Source organism: Scleropages formosus, chromosome 13 (assembly GCF_900964775.1).
Source record: "Scleropages formosus chromosome 13, fSclFor1.1, whole genome shotgun sequence".
In the NCBI taxonomy this organism is placed as follows: domain Eukaryota; kingdom Metazoa; phylum Chordata; class Actinopteri; order Osteoglossiformes; family Osteoglossidae; genus Scleropages; species Scleropages formosus.
Window position 1 is genome coordinate 23,796,135 of NC_041818.1, and position 19,718 is coordinate 23,815,852.

At 51.5% G+C, this 19,718-nt stretch overlaps 1 protein-coding gene across 3 annotated transcripts in view; it reads right to left on the reverse strand.

Annotated features, from left to right (window-relative positions):
• Positions 1 to 19,718, reverse strand: part of diaph2 (diaphanous-related formin 2) — a 313,996-nt gene that overhangs the window by 52,411 nt on the left and 241,867 nt on the right. The gene's annotated exons all lie outside the window — the stretch shown is intronic.

A 19,718-nucleotide genomic window follows, 5' to 3' on the forward strand; every position in this document is an offset into this window, starting at 1 on the left:
TTCACCAGGGTACCTAACTTAACCTGAATTGCTGCAGAAAAAATCCATCTGTACAAATGCGAGAAATCATAAGATATGAAATGCTGGCTGGGGTAAATAAAATAAATTAATGTCAAAGCTGAAGAGCAGGGGAGGCGCAAAGTCCGGCACAGAGAGAACGGGGCGGATTATGGGTTTATCTGTAAAAAAACTGATGTGGAACATCGATATGGGATGTTCGGGCTGCAGTGTGTTTGAACAGGCAGCTCGTCTGAAAGTATGTCAGGTCTTCGCAGATTATCAAAGGCAGGGAAAAGCAAGTGATGAAATTCGTCATCTTTAATATTTTTACCCTTTTTTAACCTTCTCTTGTCGATTCAGTGTTTCATGCGAAAGACCTGCCATCACACAAATTCAGGAAGAGAGCAAGGCCTTTCCTGCATTCCTTTGATTTATCTTTTTTTTTTTTAAATATATTGCCTGCCAGGTCATTTGTGTGTTCAGTAAGTCTACCCACATACAGCCTCATACATTGAACACTGAAGCGAAGGACACGCGTGCAGCATGACCATAGCGTGACCTGTTCCACTACGCTAGAAGCAACTCTGATCTTGAAACGATGCAGGACTCTTCGTGCAATGAATAAAAAATACAGATATCTGAACATACCAGAAGACAATGGAGACGCCGAGAAAAACAAAGAGTGAGGATGATATTTCGGAGTGCCCTCTGACGAGGACAGCAATAAATGACCGTTTGTTTACCTTTGCGCATGAGAGAGTTATTAAAGCAGAGCAGCGCTCGCGCAGGCAAGGCCAAGGACCCAGCCCTATAAATCTCGCCTAACCCAGTTCCATTAATGTTTACTTAATGCCTTCAGGTGCCTCTCCCCCAGCTGGGGGCCACAGGGAAGCCTGTTTGTCAGCGGGGTGTGGTTCCCTTTCTCCATCTCAGCCGCTGCAATACGAGGGAAGCGGTCGATGGATGCGGCTGGGAGACAGCGGACTCGACGTCTCATCCACGTCTGGTGGATCGGCAGGACGGGGCAAAGGTTCACATGACAACGGAAACCCGGTGTTGTCCTCGTGATCATTTGAAAGAATCAGGAATACCCGTTCTAAATAATGTACTAATTCTACTCTATAAGTACTGTTCAATAGGTCTCCGGAAAATTTTAGAAAGTGGGCAAAAAGTTGAAGACTTGGCCACACCGAACCACCCTGACTGACTGCCTCACAAGTGGTGACAACTCCTTAAAGGTGCAATGAGCACCAGGTGCAGCCAATCATCTAATGATAGATGTAGGCTAGTGGTTCGAGCTACTGTTTCTGGAGCCAAAGGGCACAGGTTCGAATCCCACCTCCAGCTGTAGTACCCTTCAGCAAGATACTTACCTTAACTTGCTCCAGTAAAATTACCCAGCTGAATAAAGGGGTAAATAACTAAGTAGCTTTGGAGAAAAGTGTCAGTTAAATGAATAAATTTAAATGTAATGAAGCACTATGAAAGGGTCAATGCCAAGAGCCTTGTGAGGAGTTACTCGAGTGGTGAGTTTTGCATTTCGAAAAGCTGTTTGGCTGTTTGTGTTATTGGCATGATGGGAAAGGTGAGCTTCCATTAACATTGTGTAGCTTATGGGTAAACGCCGGAGAGTTTTGTTTTTCTTTTGTGGCTAAAGAGCCATTTCGCTTTTCATTTGATTGATCTGCATAGGGGGTTTGGTGTTTGAGTTTTTTAAACATGGATTTTGGTAATACAAGTAACAAGAAATCCAGCCACTGGTGTCCCGTTCCCAGACACTCCTCGAACCTGACACATCGTGTCATATCACAATAACTTTTAGTGATTTATCTAACACTTTCCTCCAAAACAACTTACGATGTAAGGTTTGTACATCAAGCTACTGAGAGTAATTCCTCTATTTACAGCACAGGGTAATATCAACAATCACTCCAGGTCAAGTACCTTGATCAAGGGTGCTACGGCAGGATCTTGCTGCCTCCTATACCAATAAAAGGTGCCGAGGACCCTGGGAGCTGGTTCTCGCACATTGAGCACATGACTCTGGGCTCCCTGCGGTGTCCGGCGCCAGCTCATCGTACCTCCGGCAGCCTGCAGGAAGGCGAGCGCACATTCGGCGTACCCTCATGAGTCGCAACTTCATCCGAAGTGCCAGGGTTTGGCTGGGTTAGAGGACAGATGTCGGCGCATTTGCTGCCAGGCACACGTTCTTACATCATCTCCCTAATTATTCAATTAACCTCTAGAGATGCCCCTCTCTCAGAGACACAAATGTAAATCACGGAAACACAGAGTGTAAATTGGCCCCTTTGGAAGTTACTCATATGTACACAAGTATGCTGTTTCTTTTGGGGGGGAAAGTAGAAGATTTAAAATGAAGAAATATTCTGAAATGTACACAACTAAATTCTCCAACATGGCGGAGCAGCCAAAAGGCATCTGTGGGACTCAACTACTCTGGCCGCACTTTCACATCTCACGACCTCAACCGGGATGCCTCCGGCTGGCCATCGGCACTGTTCTCAGGGCACCGGCTCAAATTAAAACCTTGGCTGAGTGGGTTTTTTTTTTTGGATGCCAACAGCACGTACAATACTTCAAGTATGGGGGCACAAAAGAAAGACATTAGGGCTAAAAAAAAAAAAGTGACAAGGCCTTAATCGCAGTACAGTGGGTTTCACATGAGCCGCCTGCTACGGGCTTCACGTTTTCGCTCCTATGAACCGTTGCTGAGGATAGGACATGGAGGTACTTCATTAGTATCTGCGAGGAAATTTGCCCACAGCACCTGAACACATGAAAACAAGATACAAGGAAACAAAAGCAAACCCAAACAAACAGAAATAATAAATTCAAAAAGACAAAAAAAAAAAAAAAAAAAAATGACACATTACACTTGGACTAGACAATTAAACAAGTTCACCAGCTCTAACGCCACCAGGCGCTTCCCCGTTTCCCCTCCACTGCCTTTCAGACAAGCGACAGGAAAGGTTTGGATCGAACCCTCGTTGATGCGGCCGTGAGCCCGAGGCCCATTCGGCATAAGGAGCGTGGTATTTCTAGTCTTCGGCAGCAGGCACCAGGACAAACCGTTATCAGGGTGTGTTGGGTTTGTCGGGCTCATGCTAATTTCGTAAGTAACGACGTAGTGATTTTCTTTATACCCCGGTACAATGGCAGCTGAGCGATCTGCGTCGAGGCTCTTAATGTGCCGCACCTGCGCCGTCGCCGTTTCCCAGCATGCCCTGGCGAGGGAGCTGCCGCAGAGCAAGATCGCGCGGGGACGCGTCTCCCATCCTGCACCTCCATCTCACACTCCGCCTCAACGCGCTTTCACCTGATTGTAATTAAGTTTATCGCCTCCAACAAACTGTGTGGTGATTATTTGAATTACACAATTGGATGTGCTGATTGTATCGCGGCTCTAATGAAATGGGAACCATCGCACTGTTTTCCTTTTAATTGAAAACCTCTGCAGCACATACAGCTCCTTTCTGCAGGAAAAATAAACACATGTACGTGGGCCGGCAGCGGTTTTTATTTCACACGAGCGAGAGACAAAAAGAGAGCGCGGGGACGGGAGACGTCGAGAGGGAGTTTACGGAGACACGCAGCGCCGTGTGGGGACTTACCAGTAGGGGCGCTGTGGGAAACAGCCTTGAGAAGCCTGCTGAGAGAGGTGCCCCGATCGCTCTCCTTTTTGGCAGCGACGGAGATCCCTGCAGGTTGGGCTCCGCGAGGCGCCTCCGGACAGCAGGGGTTTAAAATCAGAGGGGTCTCGAGGCCTGCTTTGCGGAGCCCTGTAAGACGTGGGTACGACGAGCCGCCGGAGCACTTAAAGGCTTCTGCGGATCCTGTTGACGGCGGGCACTTCTGCGGCGTGTCGAATCGGCCCGTTTTCGGGGATTCTTATTATATTAACGAAGGCTCTCTTGCGGATCGGGTCTCTTCTCCTCCAAGAAGTTCCCCGCTGCTCATTCAGAAAGCTGCCCAATTTCGCCACCCTGTCGCTAAAAGCTCTCTGGGTTGAGTGGGTGAAATAAGAAAGGGAACTAAAACAAACCCACACTGAGCGGTCCGCAGTTTCGGCCGCAGTCGAGTGAACATTGATCACTCCCCACCTGCGCCACCACGGCAGAGCACAGCTTCATTCGATAGCTTCATCATTACCACAGGACTTTGCTCGCTCACTCGCTCCTGCTCAGGTGGGTTCAGTAGGGCTGGGGTGGGGTGGCGCATGATCTCGTAAACCATTGAATTCCATTAACGGACCCTTTACTGCAGTCTCTGTTGGGCATGACTTCAGCCTGAAGAAGCGTTAGGACAACAGCAGAGAGAACGCACTGCGGTCAAGGTGGCGTATGGGGGAAGGCTGAGGAAATCAGTGGCGACCCCCCCACCACCGCCAGGGAACCGTAGTCGCCTGCCGTCCCGTCTGCGCAGCCCTGGAACTCCGCTTGTTGTCCTCCACGTACAGTCGGCATGGAGGTAAACGGCAAAAGTGTCCGTGGAAGAAGAGATCGTATATCTACTACGGACTAGGTGTCAAGGAAGCCGGGAGAAACATGCAGAAGTAATGGAACCGTCTCCAACGGAGACAAGGAGACACGGCGACTATTTTTAGCAAATTAATTTAAGGCTCTAAATAATTAACTGATAATTATCTGGCAATCAGCTTCAAGATAAAATGATCTTGCTGGGTTTCCTTAGTGGGGCTTTAAGGGGCTTTAACAAGATGTAGGTCTCCATTCAGGCTAATTGACGGGGGTAGGTGGGGGCGACCGGGGGAGGGGGGCGGGGCCAGGGATGTTTGCTCCCGACACACTTTGTGCACTTGCCGCCTTCCCGAAGCGGATACACCCTGATGCGCACCCCCACCCCCCCTTCTCGCTAACCCATTCTGCAGCATCATGGTACGCAAACACACCTGAGGAATCAGTGAGTCACACACTGCCGTGTTTCGTAATAACGCACTCCAACGGAATAGCTGATACCTACAGGTACGGCGTGTTTTCCTTTCACGGGCGCGTCTAACGTGTCTACAAATGTGGGCCAGCCAAGCGCGACGCAACCCGCTTTTCAAGGCGGCCCAGGCGTTTGCACTGTCCACATCAGTGCAGAGCTTCTGGAGCAGGTCTCTGTGTGCCCAACTGTCCAAATGCCAGTCTCCTGACGTGGTCCTAACTGCAGTATGCGGGGAGCGGGGGTCTCCGTCTCCAAGCCCTGAGAAAACGTGTCCCGCAGAGCGTCGACGCCGCTGACACACCGTGGTGGCTGCGGCATCACCGTGCGAGGAGCACCCGGGACCCGAGCCTGCTCCCTCCTCCCCCTGTCGCTGCTCCTTCGCAACTTCATGTAGAACCATCTGTCAAACCCAGTACATGAACACGTCAATCGCTCAGTCTGACTGTCACCCTCCCTTATTTATTTATTTACTCCCCCCTCCCACTTGCTCGTCTCCCGGCTGATGTCTAATTTCAGAAGGCGCCAGCTCTGCGGCTCCAGAGTCGAGGCACAGCGAGCACGCATGGAAACGTGGAGTGTGGCTGAGCATCGTGCACCTGACAGCTGCTCTTCTGCTCTCCGTGTCAAAAACTCCTCCTAGAGGCCAAACTGTTTACACAGAAATAACTATGATTTCACACACTGGAAAAAAGGAAAAAGCGCCCGTTTCTGTCACAGGTTATAGATGTGAGGAGGAGAAGGAAGACCAGGAGCAGCATCTGCGTGAGGTGAAGGGGTGATCAATTCAGGGCAAGTACCTTCATCAAAGGGTTCTCCGAATGCACGTAAACGGCTCGAAGCATTACGCCACCTGGCGCCACAAGAGAAAACTGGCCTCGTCTCCTCACAAACACCTAGATCCACACTCAACCTCTTACTCTCCAGAAAGAGTAAAAAAAAAAAAAAAACCCAAACCCTCACGTGTCCCCCAGATGTGGATTTATTTTAGAGCAGATCACGTCTCACTCTATCTCCTGTAGACCAGTCCGGTCCAGAGCGGTGTGTAGTGTGTGAACACATTTTCCCTGTTGCAGGGCTGCAGAGAGTATGAGGACATGTGTGAGTGCTCCTAGGTCTCAGCTCCCAAATTCTGCCCCAGTGCAAACATATCCTCACCATGGTACATTTTCATTTATTTAGCAGATGCTTTCGCCAAAGTGACTTCCAATGAACTCTATGTAGTGTTGTCAGCCCACACACCTTATTCACCGCGGTGACTTACACTGCTAGATACACTACTTACACTGGGTCACTCATCCATACATGAGTGGAACACACTCTCTATGTCACTCACACACTATGGGTAAACCTGAACAGCATGTATTTGGACTGTGAGAGGAAACCAGAGCACCTGGAGGAAACCCATGCAGACATGGGGAGAAGATGCAAACTCCACATAGACTTGAGTTGGGATTAAACCCATGTCCTCTTGCAGCACCCAGGTGCCGTGAGACAGCAGTGCTACTCGCCGCGCCGCCCATCAGTGGTACCTCAGTGCAGCCTTGCATTGAGGTGTGAGAAAAGTGAGAGAAACCACACACACACACACACACACACACACACACACACACACACACACACACACACAGAACCAGTGAGAGGAGTGTGACTGTCGTGTGGCTCACAGAGAATGGCGTCTTACAGCAGCAAAACAGAGCCCGGGTGTCTATCTTGAGTGCACGCAGACAATTTTAGGGAGCCCTTTCAAAAGCTCGCACCCGCGTGCGAAGGACCGAGCCGAACCCTCCAATCCGGGAACTTCGGCAAAATTAAGAAGTTTCTGGAGAAAAGAAGAGGAGCGTCGAAGGTGAGGAGCTCAGAGGTTCTGCGGGACACGCAGAGGCATAATTGGAGAGGGGGAGGGGTCGGTCGGTCGGCGCACATCAGTGGGGAGCTCCGTTTTGACAGCGTTATTGATCATGTAAATGAGACACGAGTCAATATGGCACCGAACGCAAAGTACACATGGAAAATGGCTGCTTGGCGTAGCGAGCGAGTGAGCGAGCGGCGCGGCCGTGTTTGCAAACTAGGTCGACTCCTGGTTTAATTTGCTTTTGACTCCTTGCTGCGGCACAAGTCTGGATCTCACTCAGACACGCCAACTCATGTCAGTGTCAACAAGGCAGCCGCGCGCCTAAATATAGACGACACCATTCTTACCGTGAGCCCAAAGCGGGAACGCGGGGCTGAACCCCTCAGCCGGTGCCGCGCGCCAGGCACCTACACAAACAAAACGCGACTGAAGAGGAACGAAAGTGAGATGACGGGCAGACGGGGTGGCGGTGAAGAAATAACACCCTTGAAGGAAACGGGAGAACACTGACGTTGCGGTGAAACGTCCCGGAGGAAAGCGAGGCGACACGTGACGACCGACGACAAACTGCCAACTTTCTCCACCGAGGCTTTCGGCTCCTCTCGGTGTTTCTGCGCCCCGCTCCGGTCGCGGTACAAATCGCGGGGTCTCGGCCCACCTCATCGCGCACCTGGGAACTGATCGAGTGGACGTGGAACCGTTTCTGCCTTTCACGACTGGACGTGCTCAGCAGATCTCCGGCTCCTCGGGTTTTTACTTTACTTTTACTGCGTTCTGCACCATGTGGTTAAAATCCCAGAATTATGAGGAACTCTTTGATTATGAGCTTGCTTCATACGACTCGAAGGTGAATGAATCTTCATTAGGTATCGCTGTTTAAAAGCAGCTCCCGTGCCCCTACAACTTCTTTAACCGTACCTGGTTACTAGGCACCTGTATGTAAGCAGCGGCACCGCAAACCGCTCTGGACAAAAGCATCTGCTTCTTCAAAGTCAAATGTATAACCGTTGTTGGTGGTGCTGAAGTGCTGTATGAATTAAACCTTCTGTCTCGCTCATTGCAGCAATCTGTAGTCACCCACGTAGCCTCGCCGTGCCGTTCGGCCGGCGAAGACCGCGGGAAACCGCGGTCGACCACGAGTTGCGCGGAGGAGTCAAACGCGGTCAAGCGAAAACAAATGAAACTGACTCCCAAGGTGAAACTCCTCAGGTAGAAGTTAATTTGGAATAAAACCTCTCTCGTGCTGTGAAAACAGAGCGCAGGCAAATGGAAAGCCTACAGCTCTGTCGGAATGGATTAAGAAAGTATTAGGCTTGGCTTAAACCCCTCTACTTTATATTGCCGCGGTAAAAGCCGGTACCTCAGGGCTATCGGCACAGAGACCATCGCGCCCACGTTGGAACGGAAGAGGCCGGACTTTTCCGAAGCCCGCCGTCCAACACCAGAGCTCTCGGTCAACGGGCCAGCCAAATCATCCGCCAGCTGATGTAACGCTGTATGTTCGCCGACGGCCCGATTCGGTGATGCGGCGCCCGGCACGTTCCTCTCCCTCGTTTGATGCTATAATGGGATAACAGGCTGTTTACATGACGACTTTTATTTTCTTTAGCTCCGGGGCATTTTCTAAGGCTGCGTGGCGTGCCGCTGTGTGGATTTCCATTGGGAGAGCACAGATAAGGCTTTCCGTTCCGCTGCCCAGCAGCGTCTCTCGCTTTGGAGATGGAGAAAGAGGCGGGAAAAACCAGCACCAGCATGTTAAGATGCCAAACAAAATGAAACAGTGGAGCGGTCCATCACAGCACACAGTATCTGCAATGTGTTGTATTCAAATGCTCAATTAGTATCGAACTGGTAGGTTTGCTGGTTTTCGGCAGTCGGCCGCCTGCCGCAACGGTGTCTTGCGGCTGCATTGGCCACGGAGCCGGTGAAATTGTGGCGCAGCAGGATTCGAGCGCTGTCTCCTTCAAGCGAGAGCCCTTAGGCAAAACTGTTTAGGCAAAAAAAATCTGACGACAAACAAATGCCGGCACATAGGTGTTGGCACCAAATCAAATATTTATGGTGCGAAAACTGTAGACGGCCTCTGCTCACACAGCTCGCGTTTGTAGAAAGCAGCCGCTTGAACAGGTGTGTACCACGCACACGCTAAACCTGCGCCGCTTTCCTCCCATCAGCTACCGAGACCGCCTTCCTACGGCAAACTTCTCCATTTCCGTTTGGCTGCGCATTAAATTAATATCACATATTAATTTCATTAATGCAGATTTACGGAGGCAGGGCCAAACCGAGATTGTTTAGGGAATCCCGAGCCTCCAATTACATTAGTCTGATTTATGCGTGCGACTTGTTGAAATCGTTCAATTAACCCACAATTCATCACTTGTGACTGCACCGTGGCTGCCAGGCACTCTGACACGATACGTTCGTCACAACAAAGACGACACGATACGTTCGTCACAACAAAGACAACCCTGATCAAAATAAACGTGCTGAAGACGACAAAAAAAGACTACTAATGAAAGGGGAAGTGCATCTAATGCCTTTGTTCATATAATGAGAAGAAAGCAATAGCATGTACACAAGCAGGGTGATGTACCATACAGCGGTAAAAGTGTTCGAAAACCAAATTGTGCGTGGTGTGACTTTACAACATAGTGGGTAAACAGGGGCTCTGTGGGCACCTGCCCAAGGTTGAGCTCCTCACTACGAGGACGTGTCTGCTTGGGGTCACCGGATCTGCTCTTGCTTCAGGTCTCGAGAAGTCAGGTGCTACTGATGCGATCAAAAGCCGCCTAAAAGAGCCGTCAGTTCACCAGACTCCAGCCGCCCAGTCAAGTCACGTGACAACAGCACAGTCCCATGGATTCCCTGGCCAATATCAGCCCCGAGGGGGAGAGAGGTACAAGTGTGATGACACAACATGCTCAAGTGGTCCTGCTGCTGAGTTGGAGCCTTCGTACCGTCAGCCACGCAGTCACCTTCCTTCATTTACAGATGCTCAGACAAAGCAAAAGTGAATTTCGTAACTAAGAGTTATACACACACACGTGGTGGTCGAAGCACAGCGAGTCTGTCCAACGCCACCATATTTGCCGGCACATTGTACATCAGTAGCTGGGTATGGAACTGAGTGCGAATGAGAAGGATGGTGTGATGTAAGCTTGTAGCTGTTAGGAGATCAGGAAACAAGTGGGTCTGAGACTCTACTTTAATTGTGAAAGGGACTCAGCAGCTCTGAGGGATATGAAGGGAGACCACCCCACCACACTGGGGCAAAAACCAAGAACAAGTACGAGACTTTCAGTTCTGGACCCCACCGAGGAGCCAGATGCGGACAAAAACGGTGCCCTCGCCGGGGTCTCGAGAAATTAAACTCGAAATGAAGCCCGTAGCACCAGAATGGCGCCCTCTGGTGTCCAGGTACTAAAGGAGATGCATCAAGGTATGGTGTAACGGTGTGCGGAAGAAGGTGGAGAAAGGGTTAACTCAGAATCAGAATCAGCTTCATTGGCCAAGTATACCTGAGCATACAAGGAATTTGTTTCCGGTTTAGAGCAAACCTACAGTGCACATTCACACATACAGGCTACATGCGCACATACTGGACTAGACATAGACTAATACAAAGATGAAACTCTCCCCTTCAACACGGGAACCGGTGACAAAAAGAAGGAAAGAGGAGGAGGGAGAGCGACCCGTCTCCGCTGGAGGAGCACGACGCAGCCGGGTATTAAGCACAAATCTGAACCATGCTTTCCCAGGAAATCTGAGTTTCCTTTCCTTCCAACACGCTTCCGCTTGCGATCTTCCTTAGAGGCACGAAGCGTGCTGAACGGACGACATATTTAGTGTCCTGTCTTGTATTGTGGCGCTCACCGCTCTGCCGTCTCACTCGCATTGCTTTCTAAGACTTACACCTTTTATTTGGAACGCGGTCAAAAATAACGCCCAGATCATGGAGAGTGTAATACCTCCCTGGTGAAGAGGCCCGGCTTGGGGCGGCGCTCGAGGAGACAAATTAATCTCGACGATCTGTTGGCCAATTAAGCACAAGTCAACCCGTACGCACGTATTCCGGCAACTTCCGGGCAGCAGCGGCGCTGTGGGTAAACAGGGAAAATTAGGCAGCCTTCCAAAGAGGAGAGCGGGCCGAAATAAAGATTTCATTCCCAGGGTCGTCTTGTTGCCTGTCACGATAACGGCATTTAATATGCTTACAGACAGATATGCGGGATCCCGCTGAGATAGCGATGCAGATAGACAGTTTACTTGTAAAAGATAACCAGATATTGTTTGAGGATTACCGTATCTCCCAGGAAATCAACAAGTCTCTAATCCCAACTCCTTTCATGCGTTATCTGTGTGGCGTGCTGAGGAGGAGGGGCACAGCACTGTAATGAAGATCATACGCACACGCATGCGCACACACCACCTATGGAAGGTGTGTAAATCTCCTGCCTTTATCGCTCTTATTTGAGGAGGAGAGAAGGGCAATACAATAAAGACCAATCCTCGCTCCAGACAAACGGGGTTCTGTCAGTTATTATTACTCTATTATTTAGGTGATGCTTTTATCTGAACAACGTGTATTTCTCACAACTTTACACTTGTAATTAATTGCAATACACTTTACTTTATCAAGGCGCGCATGCTGCCGGATGTTTTATCGACTCAATTTAGGTAAAGTGCCCTGCCTTACTGATATAACTCCTTGCTCGCCAAGGAGAGAGTGCGCAAACGGAATAGTGGTGGACAACAAAGACATGTGGCCTGAAGGTTGTCAGTTCAAGTCCCAGGAGAAGCCCTGTGGTGCAGTTTTAAAATGTGACTACCGGCACAGAAAGAAAGAGATGAAACGGGGTGAATGCCGAGAGCCTCGAGTCCGAGAGTAAAAGTCGAACGGGTCAAAGCCCTCGTGAGGACGAGGGAGATGCGACCCAAGCGGACACGCACAGCGAGGGTCGCCGCGTCGAGGCAGACGGCGGTCTGGAGAGGGATGGCACCGCGGCCGACGAGATCAGCTCAGATGGACGACGGAGTGCGAAAGAGAGGACGGAGCACGCAAGGAAGGGAAAGTTCAGCGAAGTCGATAAGGAGCACAACAAACACGACAACAATACAGCGGTCAGTGACCCCAGAGCTGGGACTGCGAATGCTGCCAGTCTCCCCCCGTGAGGGCATGTGGAGGTGGTCACCCAGGGACTCTGCTTGACACAAACTGGTCTCACCCACGGAGCGGCGACTTTGTCCATCTCTTCCCCCGCCAACCTCGTTCACGGTTCCCCAGACACCCACCCCAGCATCTGGGACCCCCGACACTCACCGGTCCGGGTACAAAGGCCTTCAGCTTGAGTCACAGGGTCGCATGACGCAAGGAGACGCTAAGAGTAGAGCGAAGCAGGAAGCCGTGAAACGTTCTCGCTTTAATTACCTCTCCAAAGCCGGCTGCATAATTTAAAAAACACATTAAGTTCTGCAAATTCCCTTCAGAACACTTTCCTAATCGTCCGCTCACCAAGGGCCGGCCAGCCGGGGCTGCTTAGCGGAGCCGCCGCCGCCGCCGCCGCCGCATCCTCCACCTGGCCACCCTTTGCCACACAAACAAGCGCAGGTGGATGGGTACCCAGAAGGCTGTGTGCTCCGGTCACGGGAGCAGTGTGGTTAACACGCCTCAGCTGGCACCTCACTCACTTCCCACCTCGAGAAAGTGTAAACTTACTAAGTGATTTAATAAGCGTTTATGTACAGCAGGAAAATAAACTGCAACAAAGAGCAGTGTAACACCACAGCGACACTGAAGGCTGTGAACCCACATCACTCTACCACCACGTGAGTCTGCAGTCCCTGTGGCGTTTGGGTCTCGACCCCCCACACACATCCATGGCTCGTGAGGACCACGAGGACGCCGTCAAGGTGGGATTTCTAGCCGCCAGTCAGCCCAGCTTGTTGATCCCTAATTAAAGTGCTGGTGAAGGGAGAACAGCAATCAACAAATAAGCACAGAGGGCGGGGCTCACGAGCGCCACGGCTCTACACGCCTGTTAGCACATGGGAAGAAGTCTGTGGGAAGGGATGACCTGTCGGCACTGCCCACTGGAGCCACGAGTCGGCTTTCGGAGCACAGTCTCCCGCACAGAAAAAGGAATAAACTGGAGCCCTGAAAAATGAAGACGATAAAGGAAAAAGTAATTGAAGGCGGAGCACAGCACGTGCTCCCTCCAGCCCTTGCCAAGGATCCGGCACAGTGTTGCTGACGAAGGTCCTGCGTCACTAATCGGGACTTACTGTCCTGATGCCGCTGTTTCCCCTTGCCCCTCAGAGCTGCTGAATCCCTCCGACAATTAAAGAACGGCGAAATGAGAAGGGCGTCTCAGAACGCATCTCTTTCAGACTCACTACTTTCTTAATCTCCTACAGCTACACAAATTTACATCACACCATCCTTCTCGGCGGGAAAGACCCGGGGAGCGTGGGGGGCGACCAAACTGGGCTCAGGAACGCGGTGTCGATTCACATAGTCAAAAAGACCGGAGTGATCGCCTTACTCACATACGAGGGATTGTAGGCAGCGCCCAAACACTTCTTAAATTAGTCTTTACCGTTTTTTCCTTTTCCTCGATCCTTTATTTAAATGGAAACGAGGGGCCTGACAGGGAAATTAAGATTGCGCTTGATTAAGACGCATGATAGTTTGATTGCTGCGATGCAGATTTCGAGCGTCGAGTTACACTCCCAAAGTTCGGCGAAACTCAGGAAAGTTCCCCCGCGCCGAAGTCGGAGGCGAGTTGCCATCCTCGATTCTGTCTCAAGCTGGTTCCCCCGCTGGGCCCCTGCCGCGCAGGGACGCGTCGTCTCCGAGTGTCTCCGCTGCCGTCCTCTTAGCGTGATTGATGACACTCATTTAGTCAATTAATGAATAACCCCCTGTTGATCAGCATCAGACGCCGAGCTTATAGCTGCTCCTGTTTCTGTCTGTCAGGGAACCGTTTCAACGGGGTTTTAACGCCGTTCGCTTTGCCGTCCTCCACCGACACACGGCAGCAAAAGTGTCGAGAGTGGACTGCACCTCTTGGTCGGGACCTCAGCAACCTTCTTATTTTTATCGATTACTAATTCACAGCTATACCCACACCGCTCTCAGTTATCCACCCATCCTCAACAAGGAGCAATTTAACACACACACTCACTTCCTGTGTGAGGAAACCAGAGGGAATCCACAGAAACGCACTAAGCACATAAACACTCCACACAGACCGAGTTGGATTCAAGCCCACATCCAAAAGCACAGCCCAGGAGCTATAAGGCATCAGTGCTACCCGCTGAGGTGCGGTGCTGCACTTGTCCACAGGTGCTCACTGCTCAGTTTTACAACGGTGTCCTGCATTAAGTATGGTATAGAGCCACCAGTGATCACACTCTGGTAAAGTATCTGCAAACAAATATAAACAAATGTCAACGTGAACCCCGACATGTGCGGTGCAGGACGGGTGCGAGATGATGCCACGCTACAGCTTTTCCTTTCAAGACTCACACTAACTAGTTGGTCCTACAGCACACAGTTTGCAGACAAAAATGCTGTGTTGTGTTGCGAACCAACAAACAGCTGAACAGTAGCTCCTGTGAGGAGACGGAGGGCTGGGGGCGGTGGTGCTGAGATGCATCACACTCCAGAGTACTTTGGTTACTGCGCTGCTCTGGCGCCCTTCCCAGGTAACACATCATACAATTTGCCACTGTCCTCGAGGCTATCAAGAAAACACCTGCCCTGGGATCTGAACCCACAACCCCCTGATCAGGAGCCTTTATCGTGACACCCCCCACAGCTTGGCACGAGCGTCGCCGACATGGGCGTATGATTACTGCGGGCTGCGCAGGAGCCTTCCGTCAAAGTGCCCACCTTGGACACTCCAATATAAAGCTGTCAGCGGAGAATTTAACAGCAGCCGGACAGCGACTGCTGTGTATTTGTCAAATTCATTTCCTCAAACTACTGACAGCAGCGAAGTGGACGCACCGGCCGGGCAGGTCTCCATTCTCCACCCAGCACCCCATGCGGGGTCCGCATCTGCATCTCTGATATCAGCATTGGGAAATGGGGATGGCAGACTAAGGGATTCAGTCCAAAAATCAGATCAGACTGTCTGAAAGGTGGAGTCCAAACCCCTTGGGACGGATAGGCCTATTGCTGGAGTGGTGTGGGGGGGGGGGGGGGCACCCGCAGGGGGTGAGCGCTCTGGAATTCAGCTGCCCGATCAGGTCTGGATGTTACCAACAGCACATTAAGTGTGGGACACAGAGACACACGCACACACGCACACACAGCCCAAACTGAGACACCTCAATGTTTAAACAGGAGGCAGGTGTCAAACTTCCCGTTCACGACCAAGTGCGCCACGTGGCCCCCTGTCAAAGTGTCACATTTATTAGAGTGGGATGAGTCTCTGACGGCTCTGTCCCTCCCCCATCAGAATGTGACAGTAATGACTAAGAGCTCCAAAACGGGGGACTTCACTGAGCTGCTCCGGGTGTCCTCTGGGAGTGGGGCAGGGGTAATAGAAAACATAAACGAACAAATGAATGAGAAAATTAGAGCGAGCGCTGAGCTCTGGAGGGGAGGAGAGGAGCCCTCCACCCCTCCAGAGTCAAATAAAGTTGGCAGCATGGTGGCTCAGCGAGTAGTGCTGGTGCCTCACAGATCTTGGGCTGCAGGTACGAATTCAGCTCAGTGTGTGGACTTTGCACGTTCTACCTGTGTTGATGTGTGCTTCCTCTGGCTGCTCTGGTTTCCTCCCACAGTGCAAAGACATGTACATGTTTCAGGTTCACTGGTTGGCTCTAAATGGCCCTTGGCATGTGTGATTACTGTGTGATGGACAGGCTCCCCATCCAGGGTGTACCCTGCCTTATATCCCACGTTTCCGGGACAGGCTCCGGACCACCGTGACTCGGCGGCACGCAAACAGTAAGAATAATGGGGGGAGGGAGTCAGATGAGATATAGCGCCGCCTTACAGACGCTGTCATCGCAAAGTACGTCAGAGCTGCTGTCAGTCGCAGGAGCCGAATTAAAATTCACCCTTCGTTTTGAGTTACATATACCAGAGGACAAAAGTGATCAATCGGATCCCTCGATAGCATTGACCATCATTAACCTTTAGCAGTTGCACAGGCCGTATAAGTAGCGCGAGTGTGATAAACACAGGCCAGATAAAAAAGACCATCGAGTGCGGCTGCTTCCCCGGCGCTCGCTTGCTTTGTTAAAGCTTTATTAAAGAGGTGCCGAGTGGCAGTCAACAAGCCAATATAACCGCAGAGCCTTGGTAATCAAACACATTAGCATATGCAAAACTGCGGCGGTCCGGAAACATGGCCCTGGATACCACTTCCAACACAAACAAACTCTGATTGGCCGAGACCCCGTAGCACAGACCGGGACCCCAGTTTTCCCTCCCCTTCTCCTTTGTCATTATCATTATTATAATTACAATCGTTATCGCTCCTAACAAGGTTTATTTGGATCGACACCTATTCTAATCTCCTCATTCAAATCTTAATGCCATTCAAATCTTGCTGCGACACACGGCAAATTGGACCTGGTTATTGTCCCCCGCACAATGGCGTGTCTCCAGCACACGCGGAGTGGACACGCCCCCGAGAGATGGGGGGACGGCGGTTCGGAGAGCGGACCACCGCAAGGGACCGTGGGGCATTTCATTTCTGTCGCTCCGAAAACAGGAGTTTGCTGGAAGGACTGGTTCGCAGGGCGCGGGGAGAAGCACAGGAGGTCTGCCCGGGAGACGGGAGTTGGAGGACGCGGGAAACACGGCTCGCCACCAAAGCACCGCAGAGAGCGAGGTCAACTTAAAAAATAAATAAATAATTTTTCTTTGCAAATGTGTTTAATTTGAGAACGCAAAAAAACAGGAGATCCTGACTCTCAGATGACTCTCCGCAGCGAAGCGGCAGGTACGTTCAGTTGGTCGAGTTTTTCACACCAGGTGTCACTTCATTTCAGACGAAAGGCCAAGCGCTCGTGGCGGTTTTCCGAAACGCCGCGCAACTCTTCCGCTGCTCTCTTTCTCTTTATTACAAGGGGTGAAATGTCACATGAAAGGACCAGATCCTTTGAAGCGAGGCTGTCGTGGACCTAGACCACGTCACATGTGTGGATGGAGTCATGCGGCTGCAGGGATGTCCCTCAGCTGAGGGCTCCATCGCCAGCGCTTCACGATTTGCCCCGCCCCGCTACGCCCCGCCTCGCCCTCACATCCTCAATGCCCTGCAGTGCGGCTGGCCTCTACCGCTGTGTCCGTCGGGGATCGTCCAGAGTGACTGCAGCTCTTTTTCATTACGCTGGACGCCACCCGTGAGCTAACCGATACCCAGAGGGGGCAGAGGTGCAACGGAAGCCTTCGCCTGGCTCTCGAACCCTCTGGGTGTGGCTCCAGGAAGTGACCAGAGGCTCTTTCGCCACTTAGCAGCTGTACATTGTCCAGCGATAAGCTTGGGATGTGACGCGTGGCTTTATTCGGTCTTTACCACCGTGGGGTCAAGCCGCAGGACTGCGGTCCATCATTGCGCTTGGCTGGGTACAGCCCAAAACGGTGGAACCCAGAGGAGCACACTAGCCGCCGGTCCAACACGGGGGCCAGGGGTTGACCATATTGCAGCGTCAGAAACGCTGGTTAATACCAAAGGAGTGGCCATGGAAACGTGGAGGAGGAATAACACTTCAGTGGTGAAGGAACTTGCTGCACCATGGTAAAATAGGCTGATAATAAACGCAGAGCGCTCATAATTTTTATTGATACTATAATTGAACTGAAAGCTGGAGGAATGTTTCAGCTGGTGGTCAGCGCTTCACGGTCCACCTGTTCTGATTGAATTGTTAAGGGAGAAAGAAAGCAGCATCACACTGTTCGCCGGCAAAGGACTGCACCGCCTCATTGTTTTCCTGCCCCATTATTCGAAAAGAATGGATACGGTCCCCTCCGTCAAATTTTCCAATTTTTTTTTGCAAGCGCCCATCGGACCCGTTTCGTTCTTCGGACTACGCCGGACCCGTGCATCGAATTTCAGAGTCCCGTCGGTCTTGTCACAACCTCGGTTTCAGAGGATACTTCTGGGTCTCCATGAGCTATGCACGGCTCCCCGCGTTCAATAATTCACCAACCATGTAAAGCGAATTCAGGCTTCACTGGTTACTGGAGCAGCTACTGTGCAGCGTCCACTCTGTCACACAGCGCTCTGACACCGATATTCCACCACTGGCGTTTTATTATTTCCCAACTGAGCAGATACCGTTAGCCCAAAAACACAGCGCACAACGGTTCTACTTTACACCCATTTACTCTGTTTGGTTTCATTCCAAAGCGGTTCGGCTGACTAAAGCAATCCTGCCTTCAAGAGTAATGGCCATTAACTGGTACATTATAGGCTCCCGACACCAGGTACGGCTCTCTGGGAGACGCGGACAGCGGCGGCACGTGGTGCCGGACCACTGTGGAGGTGCGGGTGGGACTCCGCGCCATTTCACGATGGGGATTACGGCTCTATCTGATGTGCCAAAAGCGAAAATCAGAAATGCACCAAAACCTGTGACAAATGCAGCCTTTAATCTGCTCGCCGAGTCTTCTGCTCTTACCTCATGGGCAAGGCTCGAAATCTGATGCGTTAACTGCATAAAGGGGAAGGGGGGATACAGACACACACACACACGTTCTGCATATAAAGCCACTTTTTCACAGCCCTGCTGGCGAAGTTTCCCCCCCAAAGGTTTTACAAGAAAGAGAAAAGGCTGAGAAACAAGAGTCAGATTCATAGGAAAATTAAATTACACACTTGTGCTCTGGCTCCTGTTTATGATTTAAATGCTGAGCGAAGGCGAGAATCGCTCGCAGCAAACGCACCTGAAACACTTGTTTGGGTTTTTCTCCTCCTCTTCAGTTGTGTTCACAGGAAGAGCAACACACCAAAAATGAGGGGGGGAGAATAAGAAAAAATGCAATTCCTCCAAAAATGTAATGATATGAATGGATGAATGGAAGTAGCGTGATTTTACAGCAAGCACTGGAGTCCTAGTCCCCACAATTCCATGTGACCACTGCATTAGAAGGGTGTGAAACAACACTGCAAGGTGACAGACGGGGTCCACAGAGACAAACAGAGTGGGATGATGTAATGTCCCACCAGACGACAACCCCTCCCCCCCAGCCCGAACAACCCACCCACCCTTCGTACCCTGTTCCCTCTGCCTTTCACTCTGCCTGTGACAAACACGTCCCTCTCATCGATCCTGCGGGCCGCGGAAGCGACATCAAGCAGCTTCCGGGCTTCCCCGGGGAGGCAACAATGTCCCGCGGTATTGTCCCCGAAGGAGGAGCCCTTCGCACGGCGCCGTCAGTCACTGTCAGCGCAGGTGAACACGGGAGCCGCTGAAAAACGAGGTGTGACGGCCACACAATGAGGCTGCGCTGCCAGAGCCACTTTGTCCTCCATCTGTATCCTCGCGGCGACACCCCCGCACCCGACAGCACCCTGTTTCCGCGGTAAAACAGGAGACGGCTATATGAGAGGTGAAGGGAAGATGAAACCTGTCCCTGTCGCTCGATGGCACGCACGCCGAGGCCCCACGTGTGGGTTTGCCTTGTTCAGCCCTGTCCACTGCCACCAGGGAGACCATTGTGGGGAGGGAGAGCGAGAGACGGGAGCTTCTCCCTCAGCATGGGGCACCTCTCCATGTCCTCGCCCCGGGCGCCCAGGATGCTCGGAGCACAGGGATCGATTGTCGGCATCGCTGGGGCCGCAAACTCCCTCCCGCTCCTTCCAGAAAAGCTCGTCTTGGACTCCGAGCAGGTTGTTAATGTGCTGGTACACCATTAGCCTCATGCCACCCACAGTGA